The 12676-nt window shown below is 34.9% G+C and overlaps 1 protein-coding gene across 5 annotated transcripts in view; it reads left to right on the plus strand.

The window, feature by feature from the left end:
* LOC106878778 (uncharacterized) overlaps nucleotides 1–12676 on the plus strand; it is a 189464-nt gene that overhangs the window by 101700 nt on the left and 75088 nt on the right. Inside the window, exon 1 of one of the 5 annotated variants that reach the window (XM_014928113.3) lies at nucleotides 5554–5785. The exons of the other annotated variants lie outside the window; for them this stretch is intronic. The gene's annotated coding sequence lies outside the window, so the exon portion shown is untranslated. Of the gene's footprint in view, nucleotides 1–5553; nucleotides 5786–12676 lie in introns of those variants that run through there. 5 annotated transcript variants of the gene reach the window in all.

Here is a 12676-nt window from a genome sequence, read left to right on the forward strand (position 1 = left end):
AGTGTGAAAGTGTAGTGGCCTGTGATAGTGAGGGTGTGGTTGGTTGGTTAATGTAATCATATTGTATGTGAGAAATGCATGTGAAAAGGTGGTAGTGGGTTTAGTGGGAGGTAAGAGGAAAGGCAAGAAGAATGTGGAGAGTGTGGTAGATATGTGTGCAAGGTATGAACGTGAGATGTTGTTGGTAGCAAAGTAAGAGGAGAAAGAAAAATTGCTATAAAACATTAGTGCAAAAAATTTTTTTAATTCTGTATTTATATGAGAGAAGAAAATTTGTGAGGCACGTGCAGGGGCAAGATGGAGGTGATAGAGGTGTGTTGATGTCAGAATGTAAAGCATAGCATCTAAAAGCAGAAGGGAGAAAAGTGTAAAAATGAGGTCATATCCTTATGCTCAATTAGTGATGGAAGTAGTGAAGATCCTCTTTGCTTATGTGAGTATATATATATAAATAAAACGAAGAACTGAGAATTGAGTGGTCTGCTCAAAAACATAGCATTGTACCAAGAGTCATTGCTATCACTACTAAAAGACCCAATTCTGTGAATTATTGAATGGAAGCCTCACAACTGTTTGTAAACTAGGAATTGATAGTTGGTTTGGATTAGTTTATAGCTAAGTTAGCAGCTAACTTCCATTATTAAATACCTGGCAAGTGATTGCATATTTAGTGAATGGTTTAGTAATTAACCAGTGAAATTAGTTTATGCTAAAAAGTAAAAGTATAGTAATAATTTTTATAAGCGTAATTGTACTAAGTATTTTGAAGGGAATCTGAGTAGTCAACTCCATAACTTAGGTTCTCGTAAAAACAGTAGTAAACATTTCTCATACTTTCAAGATAGCAAGGAAACTCTCATAATTCTATTAACTCATAAATCCAAGATAGAAGCCCTGCATATGAATCTGTTCAGTAAAGTGTTATGAAACAGTGGTGGTAAATAGTGATAAGAGAAGTGGCAATGCAGTTAGTGCTAGAATAGTGGTAAGAGTAATTGTAGAGTATTGGTAGGAGCATGTAACTCTGCTTTGTCCTACTATTTACACAACTTACCTTGGAAAAGCAAGCAAAATCAACTTCATTTCATCACATTACTAAATAGCAAATAGTGATTGTTGTTGCTTAGTCTAGGGAATGCCCTGATCCACTGGACCTATAGTGAAAGGGGTTCCAGCTACAACTATCTTGTCTTTCTTCTTTCTAAGACTTCATTATTTTAGAGCAGTGTATTGGCTGAATAGTGAGAGCACTGGACCAAATACCTAGCGGTAGTTTATTATAGTTCTTTACATTCTGAGTTCAAATCCCACTGAGATCAACTTTCCCTTTCATCCCTTCAGGGTCAATAAAATAAAGTCCAATTTAGTACAGGGCTCAATGTAATTGATTCCCCCCATCATCTCAAAATTTGCTGGTCTTATATAAATTGAAAACGCCATATGATCTTCCTTTTTAAGATAGCATAATGTGATATGGAGGAAATTGTTTGTTATTTTTAGCAGGCTGAGTGACCATGTAGAGGCTTCCTTTTGACTTGTTCTTATTGTCGCTAATGTTGTTTTCAACCAACTATCATTTAACAAGTCACTTTATAGGTAAGTAGGTTACACTGACTAGATTAAGAATGTTTCTGAAATATTATTATTTTAAGTAAATCATTCAATGTTTTCATGGTTGTCTGCATGAGTCAACATCTGTATAAAATTGTGCGTGTTATATTTGGGTCACTTGATTTAAAGAACAGAAGTTCACTCCTACCTTATAATGTCATTGCAAAAATAAACAATCACATCATTGAAATTTTGAAGTTACAAGATAATTCAGGATTAATTCAAAACAGTGTGAATAAATAAGCATTACATTTGCCACAGTAATTTGAATGATAAAGTGTTAATGTTTACAACAGGAATATTGTTCCTGAAATTACTCAGTATTTCAATTTAAAATGTAATAACCCATGATAGCCTTCTAATCTATTGAGTTGTAATTCAAACATATTGTTTTATGTAATTGACTTGAAAAGCTTCAATAGGTCAGAAATAAATTGTTTTTGAAATAGTGGATCTTGAAGTAGATAAAGCTATAAATAAAAGCATTTAAGATTTGTTAATGTCCCAAGGGTAGTTTTTTACTTTTTCTATCTCAAGAGTTTTTTAACCCAATATTTACATGCTGTAAAGTGTTGAGCTGGGAGAATCATTAGCATGCAGGGAAAAATGCTTAGCAACATTTCATCTGTCTTTACACTCTGAGTTCAAATTCCACCGAGGTCAACTTTGCCTTTCATCCTTTCAGAGTTGGTAAAATAAGTACCAGTTACGCACTGGGGTTAATGTAATTGACTTACATCCTCTCACCGAAATTGATGGCTTTGTGCCAAAATTTGGAACGAATTTGAAGCCTGCTGTTACTTATAGCTTTATTTACTTTGAGATCCACCATTTCAAAAACAAATTAGATTGTCTAAGTTACTTTTACTTTGATATACTTTCTAGACTTTAGAATACGTATGTCTAAAGAGGATGTTAGATTAAATCAACACCAGTATAGCACAAGTATTGATTATATTGCTGTAGAGAAATGGAAAGCAAAGTTCGTCCAAGTGGGTTTTGAAATCAGAACATAGAAAACTGGAATTAAATCTTGTAAGACATTTGGTTCAGCACTCCATTCATCATCATCATTATCATCATCATCATCATTTAACATCCGTTTTCCATGTTGGCATGGGTTGAACAGTTTGACAAGAGCTGGCAAGCTCCACTGTCTGTAGAACATGGTTTTCATGAGTGGATGTCCTTCCTAACGCCATCCACTTTACAGAGTTGGCTGGATACTTTTTATGTGGCACCAGCACTGCTGTGATCCGTTTTCACAGCTGGATGCTCTTCTTAACACCAACCTTTACATGGTGTATTGGGTGCTTTTTATATGACACTGGTACCAGCAAGGTCACCAAGTAACATGCAAGACACAGATCCTTAGAGAGAGAGGGTGAGTATTGGAGGAGGTGGCTTTGTGCCAGATGATGAGTTATTAGAATATGAGGAATAGAAACCGGTGTCTTGCTGTAGGAGAATCCTGGTTACCCCCAGTTATAGGTGGAGAGAGAGTGTGAACTTTTTAAGTGATGACCCTTTAAGGTCATACTGATAATGAACTCAACAACAGCTGAATAAATAAGATATTAAATCACTACTCAATAAGTCCCCTTGAGTCGTTGTTGCGGAAAATGGTAAATTTACTGTAAAGAGGGGGTGGGATGGGGTGTTATAGGGTATATGATTTACTTTTTGTTAAAACTTCTGTCATTTTCAGGGTCAGATTATGCTGCTATTTCTGTATCCTGTATCCAACTGTCTTTACAATAATGATAATAATTCTATCTACTACAGGCACAATACCTGAGATTTTGTAAGGAGGGGACTAGTGAACTGTATTGACCCTCAATGTTCAACAAGTACTATATTTTATTGACCCCAAAATGATAAAGGGCAAAGTCAGTCTTGGTGGAATTTGAACTCAGAACGTGAAGCCAGAAGAAATGTCACTAAGCATTTTGTCCAGCATAATAATGTTTCTGCTAACCATCTTCTTCCATTTTCCTTCAAATTTGGACATAAGGCCAGCCATTTAAATGGAAGGAGGTTAACCATCAATTACATCAATCTCAGTGCTTGTCTGGCTCTTATTTTATCAATGCTGAAAGGATGAAAGGCAAAGTTAATGGTGGAATTTGAATTCAGAATATGAAAAGCTGGAACAAATACCACAAGATATTTTCCAATTTTTTAACAATTCTGCCAGCTTACCAGACCTAAATTATTTCTTTGATTTATGCTCAAGGCCAGCAATTCTGAGGGGAGGGGTTATTTGGCAACACTGACCCCTACAATTGACTGGTACTTTATTTTATTAACCTAGAAGGATGAAAAGTAAAGTTGACCTCAGCAGAATTTGAACTCAGAATATAAAGAATCATATCTAAATGCTACAAAGCATTTTGTCCATCACTTTAACAATCCTGTCTGGGAATCTCTTATATTGACAATGTTACATGTATAATTCACTTCACAAATCAGCTGAGACATTCTAGTTTTGCAAGCCTGTGGGTGCTGGTACCACATAAAAGTACCCATGCCAGTGCTACATAAATGTACCCATGCTGGTGCCACATTAAAGCAACCATGCAGGTTCCATGTAAAAGTGCCAGTGCCATGTAAAAGCACCCAGTACACTCTGTAAAGTGGTTGGTGTTAGGAACAGCATCCAGCCATACAAACCATGCCAAAACAGACAAAATGGTACCTGGGCAGCCCTTCAGCTGCCCAGCTGCTGCCAAACCATCCAATCCATGCCAGCATGGAGATAGGATGTTAAATGACAACAACAACAATGACAATGAAGAAGAAATCAGGTATCATTTCAAATCAATCTCTATTCAGAAGACAGACAAGTTAACTCATTCAGTATACAGTTTACTAGTTAAAATCCTTTTACCCTTCAGCATACTAAGAATACTTGTAAAACACTGATATCAGTTCAATCAATAATGTCCTTCCAACTGTAAAATATGTCTTTTGTTTATATATACACATTAAACTTAGCTCATACATCGTTTCACACAAAAGTAGGCTACATTGACTTTATATCAATTAACACTTCAGTTATTTTAATTTGTATATTAATAAGTACTTCTCAATTTAAAGCTTTTAATGAAATGGCACATTTTGAGTTCTTTGATGAAGGGTTCTGTCTATGGGAATGAATTAACATTATTCTATTGTACGTGGTACAAAGATTTAGGTTTGCACTATTTAATTTGGTTTTATTTTCATATCAGACTGTTAAAAGAATTAGCATCCTTCCCAACCACACGGTTCTGGGTTCAGTCTCACAACACAGCACCTTTGGCAAGGTAACATCACAAGTTAAAGAGCACAATGCTGTGCTCTTCATACTAAACAGCTAACTATTCCATAATAGAATGTGTAAAGAGGTCTAGGTTAGTGATAGCCAACCTTCTTAACTCAGAATATCAAAATTTTAATTTTTTTAATAATCCTATTATTGAAGTGTCATTTACATGTATTTTAGTTGTGGGTAAATACTTATAAGATAGGTTGTTTATAACATGGTGTTACAGAGCAAAATTATTTTCAAATTCTATTGCATGTCATCTAAATACTCTTGCCATGTCACTGCTGACATAAATGTCATAGGTTTACCATATCCGGTCTAGGCACCAGAGTATGGAATATTGGGGCTATAATATTGTTGATAGGATGCTCCTAGATTCTTGATTGGCTGTCAACCATAGTAAACCAACACCAACACCAACAACACTATTATCACAAACAGCAAGAGAGCTTCTTTGGAGTCACTTGACATCTGAGAAATAGTGACCTAAATCTCCCTCAAATCATATCTTATCATCTCCAATAAGAAAAGAACATATTGAATAAAATACCACAAAAAAAAGACAGGATAGTCATAGCTGGGAAGCTTTTGATGATGAGACTTAAATTCAGAGAGTTGACCTGAAGTTAAATAGCACCACCATTGCCTACCATCACAAGTACTAACAGGTCGTCACTACCAGCAAGAACATCATTATCCCAACTCCACTGCCACCATCACTACTATTACTGCCACCACTACCACCGACCACAATCACAGATTTATCATCGCATCTAAAAGCGCCACCCTTTTAACGCTGTTACTATCTATAATAATAACTACAATACTGATGCAGTGCTTCTTAAAAGCTGATGGAGATGTGAGGTACGTTTTTTTAAAGCTAATGGAATTGGTTTCTTGTGTCTGCTTCCATTTATATCACTTTCTACTTCCCAAGATTCTGTTGTAATTTTGTTTTCTATTTACTTATTATTATTATTATTATTATCATCATCATCATTATCATTATTTCTTCACCTTGTAATTCCTGGTTTTCCGATTTTATTGAACAAAAATCTTACTACAATAGGATTTTGTTAGATCACATGTTTAACACATCAATGTCCAACTACCTTGTCCATATATATATCAATCAATATATAGGGGTAAGATCCAGGGATCCAAGTGTAGGAAACTTGTAAGCTTCAAGCAGTCATGGATGGATAGATAGATAGATAGGTAAATAGATAGATAGACAGATAGATAGGTAAATAGATAGATAGACAGATAGATAGGTAAATAGATAGATAGACAGATAGATAGGTAAATAGATAGATAGACAGATAGATAGACAGATAGACAGGCAGGCAGGCAGGCAGGCAGGCAGATATATTCTTTTATTCTTTTACTTGTTTCAGTCATTTGACAGCAGCCATGCTGGAGCACTGCCTTAAAGGCTTTTAGTCGAAGAAATTGAGCTCAGGACTTACTCTTTGTAAGCCTAGTAATTATTCTATCATACTCTTTTGCCAATCTGCTAAGTTACAGGAATGTAAACACACCAGCATCAGTTGTCAAGTGATGGGGGGGGGACAAACACAGACACAAAGACACACGCACATAAATATATACATATATATATATATATATATATATATATATATATATATATATATATATGTATGTATGTATGTATGTATGTATGTGTGTGTGTGTGTGTGTATAATAATAGAAAAATTATACAAATATGTATAATTAGATTAAAGGTGGAGTAGAGCACTGGCCTGGTTTAGGCTACCGGTTGTCATCCATAGATTTACTTCAGGAATTTCATAGTGGCAGTTAGGGTAACATTATTAATAAAAGTAGGAGATGGATTTCATGTCAGACTTTTATTAGGTACAACGTATGTTTTGACCCGTCGTTCTAGGTTTCTTCAGGTACATCAATAAAAAAAATCGCACTAGAGATCTTTTGTGTCAGCTGTCTTGCCCATCAAGTTCGAGAATGAATAAAAACAAAGAAAATTATTGAAACGTAAAAAATTCAAATATGAATGTGGAAGATATACATTCCAGTTTAGATAAAACGACGTAATGCCTGGGTGACTGCTGGTCTTCCATAAACAACCTTGCCCAGACTTCTGCCTTGCAGGGTAACTTTCTAGGTACAATCTCATGACCAAAGGGGGTCTTATATGTAGTGTGTGTATATCATATTTGCTTATGTATTATTGAAAAATTGAGAATTAATTGGTATGGTCACATATTTAGTAAAATATAAATATAATTGCTGAAAATAATTTTAAAAAAGGTGGAATAATTTGTTAGTAGATGAATAATAGAAAACAGATTTAATGTTAAGAAGAATCTAATTTTTGAGTTTTCATTAGTGTTTAGTGGAAACAATAAGCAAAAACAGAGATATCTAGAGTGAGCCATTTTGGAGGAAAATTTAAACCAGAGATCAGTAGTGGCCCACTTTTGATTTATTTTGCATTTTCCTTTGGCTTTCCTGTATGTTATTTCTTACATGTAAAAATATCCCCACCTATCTCTTTAGTTCTAATTGCTTAGTGGACCACAAAAACATTGAATCCAAAAAATGTTTAGAAAAGGTCTGAGGCCCATAAAGAACATCCCAGTGACTCACTTGTAGGTTGCAGCCCTTGCTACCAACTCTAGATGCAAATGCAGTAGATATTTATTCATGGGTATAAGTCGATTTTATCTGTTTATAATTTTTATACTAGTATTAGTGAACGTCGTAATGCCAATCAGAGCTGGCCTAAGGCTGAAAAAACAACAGCAACACCACATCGGCTTTAGTGAGTGTTATATTCATTATCCTGTGGTTAGTTATTTAGTATTTTAACCTTGCAGTTGTTATTGGTTAATAATTTTGTTTAAAAAGTTTCTTTATATTTTTATTTTTTCTCTTTAATATTGTTTTTTTTTCTTTTTTGCTTCTGTCCATGTTTTATTATTACATTTCATTTTTTTACTATTTTATTCCATTTATCTTAGCATCAAATTTGTACTGAAATAACTTGTTTCAAATACAAACCATATTTTCCCTACTTATTATGTGCAAATGAGTGGACACATATGTGTGTGTAAGTGAGTGTGTTTCTATACAAACTAGATTCTTAATTTCCTGATTTCCCATTATTTTTGACATAATAACAATAGTACAATGACTAGCTTATTTTCATTTTCAACTTGCTTTTCGTTGGCTGTTTTTACTCTTTCATAAATGAGCATAATTGTACATTATAACTGCTTAACTTCTAGTTTTATTTCATTAATAACAGAATATGACAATAGAAAATAAAAAATTTTTTTTTGTTTTGCCAGACATCATAGGAAAGTGTTGATAGTTATCATCATCACAAGATTTTTTAATCTATTGATTTTGGACTCAATCTATTTGATTTTGATTTGTAAAAAGTCAACTCTAAGTGTGAGTTGCCATTGTGTGTGGTTTCTAAGATCACATCCAGTTAAGGGGTTAACTTTACTATTAATTTCAGAGACTGTGGGGTTCACCCCTAACCTCATCCCATAACAAGAGGGTTTCAACAGGTTTGGACAATTCAACCTCAACTCCATGAAACTATTATTTCTATCTAATATTTATTGTGAAATTGTAGTTGTGGCCTATGCTGGTGGCATGTGAAAGGCACTTGTGCCGGTGATACATTGGAGGCAACTGTGCCAGTGACATGTAAAACACACCTTGGCTGGTGATGCATAAAAGACACCCAGTACACTCTGTGCAATGGTTGGCATTAATAAGGGTATCCAGCCACAGAAATCAGGCACCAAAACACTGAAGCCCAGTGTAGCTCTTCAGCTTCCTGACTCCACTCAAACCATCTTACCCATGCTAGCATGGAAAATGGATTCTAAATGATGATGATGATGATGATGATGATGTTCACTAGTTAAATGATTAATGGTGGATCCACTCTTAATAAGTGAGAGTAGCCCTGGCCAAAATCTTGTCCATACCCATAGGGTTGAATACAATGTTGACTTTGGAAAAAAACAATGGTATTGACCCTTGAGTCCTACATAACCACTGCAGGACATCCCTTGTATATATATCATTGCAAATTGTTTTAGTGCCAAGTTCATACTGGCATGTTTTTAGGCCAAAATATTTGTGCAAGCATTTTGAAAGCTTGCAATCTTCTGTTTAGCTTTTGTTGCTGTTGTTGTTATTGTTACCATTGTCTTAAGATTGACAACAGAGAGGCAATTTGATATACTTTCACTTTTTGGTATTTTGTTCAAATTCTACTTGAATTATTTATGTCATTATTATAAAAATCAGCAGCAGCAGTGGCAGCAGCAGCAACAGTAGTAGTAGTAGTAGTTGTAGAGATAGTGGTGGGGGTGGGGTGGCGGTGGCTGCAGCGGCAGCGGCGGTGGTGGTAGGGTAATCAATAAATACTTTGCAGTGTATAATTCCTATGCTTTCCTAGGCATGTACTCAGGGATCAATTTAATAGACCTGGCCACTCCATGAACCCCTGGAAACTTGCAATGTTAAACCAAATTGACAAATTACTGTTATTTTGTTAGGATGATAACACAGCAGGTTGACAGAACCCTTAAATTATTAGGCAACATACCTTGTGGTATTTATTCTAGTTTTTTACATTCTGAGTTCAAACTCCACAAAGGTCAACTTTGACTTTCATCTTTCCAGTGTCAATAAAATAAAGTACCAGTTGAGTACTGGAGTCAATATAAATAACTAAACCCCCCCCCCTCCACCAACCAGTTTCTGGTCTTGTATGTCAGAAACAATTATAAGGGTAAAGGAAATTGCTGAAAAATTATTGGAGTTAAAAATTGCAGACCTATTCTTTTATCTTTTACTTGGAGCATGTTTGATATACAGAATATATATACGTGTATACATGTATATATATATTCTGCATATTAAACCCAAGGAGTTTCATCTGGTTATTTGCATCACTCCCTCCATATCTGCTCACTTTGGTTCCTCTTACAGCCACTCTTTACCCCACTGACTCTGTCCTTGATATAGGTTTTGGAGTGTAAGTTCAAAGCTTTTAAGTGCTACTAAGTGTTTTCTATATAGAGATTCTCTCAGTATCATCTGTTAATTACGTATATATATATATATATATATATATATATATATGTGTGTGTGTGTGTGTGTGTGTAGGTAGGTAGGTGGACAGACAGATAGATAGATAGATAGATAGATAGATAGATAGATAGATAGATAGATAGATAGATAGATAGATAGATAGATAGATAGGATGGGTTTCTTTTAATTGTCATCTATCAAATCCTCTCACAAAGCTTTGGTCAGCCTGAAGCTATTGTAGAAGACACTTGCCCAAGGTGCCATGCAATGGGATTGAACCTAGAACCATGTGGTTAGGAAGCAAGCTTCTTTTCACACAGCCACACCTGGTGACAACTGAAAACAATAATGCAATCAGCCTGCTTTGTAGTTACATTACTGCAACTACTCCCCAGGATTCATTTTATTAACTTTCTATTCCATTGTGATGAAAAGAAAATAAAGTAAATAAATAAAGACTGAAACATGTGACTATAATCATCATTTTTCTGCATAATTAAAAGAATCATCATCTTGATCGCCAGAGTTTCCCTCACCATAATGCAAATTCAGCTATCAAAGAAGCCACTATGTCAGTGGTTCTCAACTAGGGTCCATATGACTCCTGGGAGTCCACATGACCCCTTGGGGAACATACAAGCAAAATAGTATGCTGGGTCCATAATATTTTATAGGTCCATGAAGAAGTTTTGTTTGAGAAGTATTTATAGCAAGAAACTTTGATGTTTCTTTCTCTCGGAATTAATGATAAACAAAATAGGAATTTTGAAAGAAGTATCTATAGAACACATTTCTGAACATTGATTGGCTATGGAGGTCCACAGGATAAAATAGTAATCAAAGGGGTCCATAGATAAAAAAAAATGGTTGAGAATGACTGCTCTGTATTGTTGATTAATCAAATGCTTTTCATCATAAGTCTGCTTGGTCAAGATAGATCTGAGGCTAAAGACAAACAACAAATCTTACATGTGTATATGTGTCAGGGGTGGGTAGAAATACTGGTGTAGGATAATTGAATATCATGGTTTTCTTTTAAGGTCAGTCAAAGATAATACAAGTCCTTCTGCTACCAAATACTGCACCACTGTTTGTATTGACAGTTTTATATGGCAAATTTGGAGATATGAGACTGTGGGAGATATTGGAGTTAAGAAACATAAAAGCCAACATCGCAAATAGAAACAATTCTTCTGAATTTTGTTGCAAAATGCAAAACATATACACATCACATACATGTCTGTCTATCTGTCAGATGATGATGATCATGATGATCATGATGATCATCATCCTTTTAGGTCTATATTCTATGCTGGCATGAGTTGGATAATTTGACAGGATCCAAAGGGTCAGAGGATTACGTCTTACTCCAATATCTCTGACCTTAACACTTAACACCATATCTGCTGTCTCGCCTTCAACAAAACTGAAAAGTGCCCTCTCAAACCCTACATTGTTGCTGCTCATTCCAGTTTACCAGTGATTTATAGAGTCTACTAGATGTTTTTTTTTACATGGCACCAGTACTTGTGAGGTTGCCTTACAGCTTGCAAAGTGAAAGAACAGAAGTTAAAGCACAATAGAAGATGTGGGTTCATTGTTGTGAGAGGATGGGGATGAGGCGAGTAATGGAGGGAATATTAGTGTTGGAGGTAATACTGAAGGAGAAAGCAGAAGATGAGTAATGTCAGAGATTAGTGTGAAAGACATGCAGTACAAAGTAGAGAGGTGATGGGGTGAGTTGTGTAGGATAATAAATTAAGGTATGGATGGAGTTGAGATCCACTGCTCTCCTAAGTTATATATATATTAACATGATGGCAAGGAGGAGGAGGTTGATATGTATGTGTGTGTGTGTATGTGTGTATATGTTTATATATATAATATAATAATAAAAACTACAAGTCTTGTTAAATTCAGCTACCCAGGGTCTTCTGGTCAACCTGAAGTCAAGACTGTTTGTGAATTGCTTTTTGATTTATATATATATATATATATATATATTACGGAGATGTACTTGCATAGCAAGTGACCTGATCTGAGATCGTGTGCTGGAACGAAAGCAATTGCAGCGTGGAAGGTGTTTATAAGCCATTTAAAATAAATTTTGTCAGTGAAAAGGTCGCGGTCTCAAAGCGATGAAAATATTTTGACAAATTAAATTTAAATGTTGAAGTGAATCTAACGGTTTTTGTGTTATTTTAAATGGCTTATAAACACCTTCCACACTGCAATTGTATAAATATATATATTTTCATGCATGTGTATGTATATTAGTTTGCACACACACACACACACACAAACACAAGCACACACACACACACATACATATATTCATATTCCCCCTGATATTTAGAATTATAGAAATGTTAATCTTTTTAATAGTAACTTTTTATTGTTGTTAAATTTGAGACAACTAGTGGAAGAGATGGCATCAAGAGGCTGCTGATTTTGTGTGTGTGTGTGTGTGTTTTGTGTTGGTAAATTTGACTAAAAGTGCATTGTTGAAATGTATCCTGTAGGTAACTAAAGACCCAGCTAAAGAACCTTTATTGTCCATTATTTGTCCTTTTGTCTAGGCTGGAAATGGTAATTTATTCCTAGTTTTCATCTAATTTTGTTCCTCTTGGTTAAGTTATTTAAAATTGT

This window comes from Octopus bimaculoides, chromosome 15, assembly GCF_046866305.1.
Source record: "Octopus bimaculoides isolate indiv1 chromosome 15, ASM4686630v1, whole genome shotgun sequence".
Classification (NCBI taxonomy): Eukaryota; Metazoa; Mollusca; class Cephalopoda; order Octopoda; family Octopodidae; genus Octopus; species Octopus bimaculoides.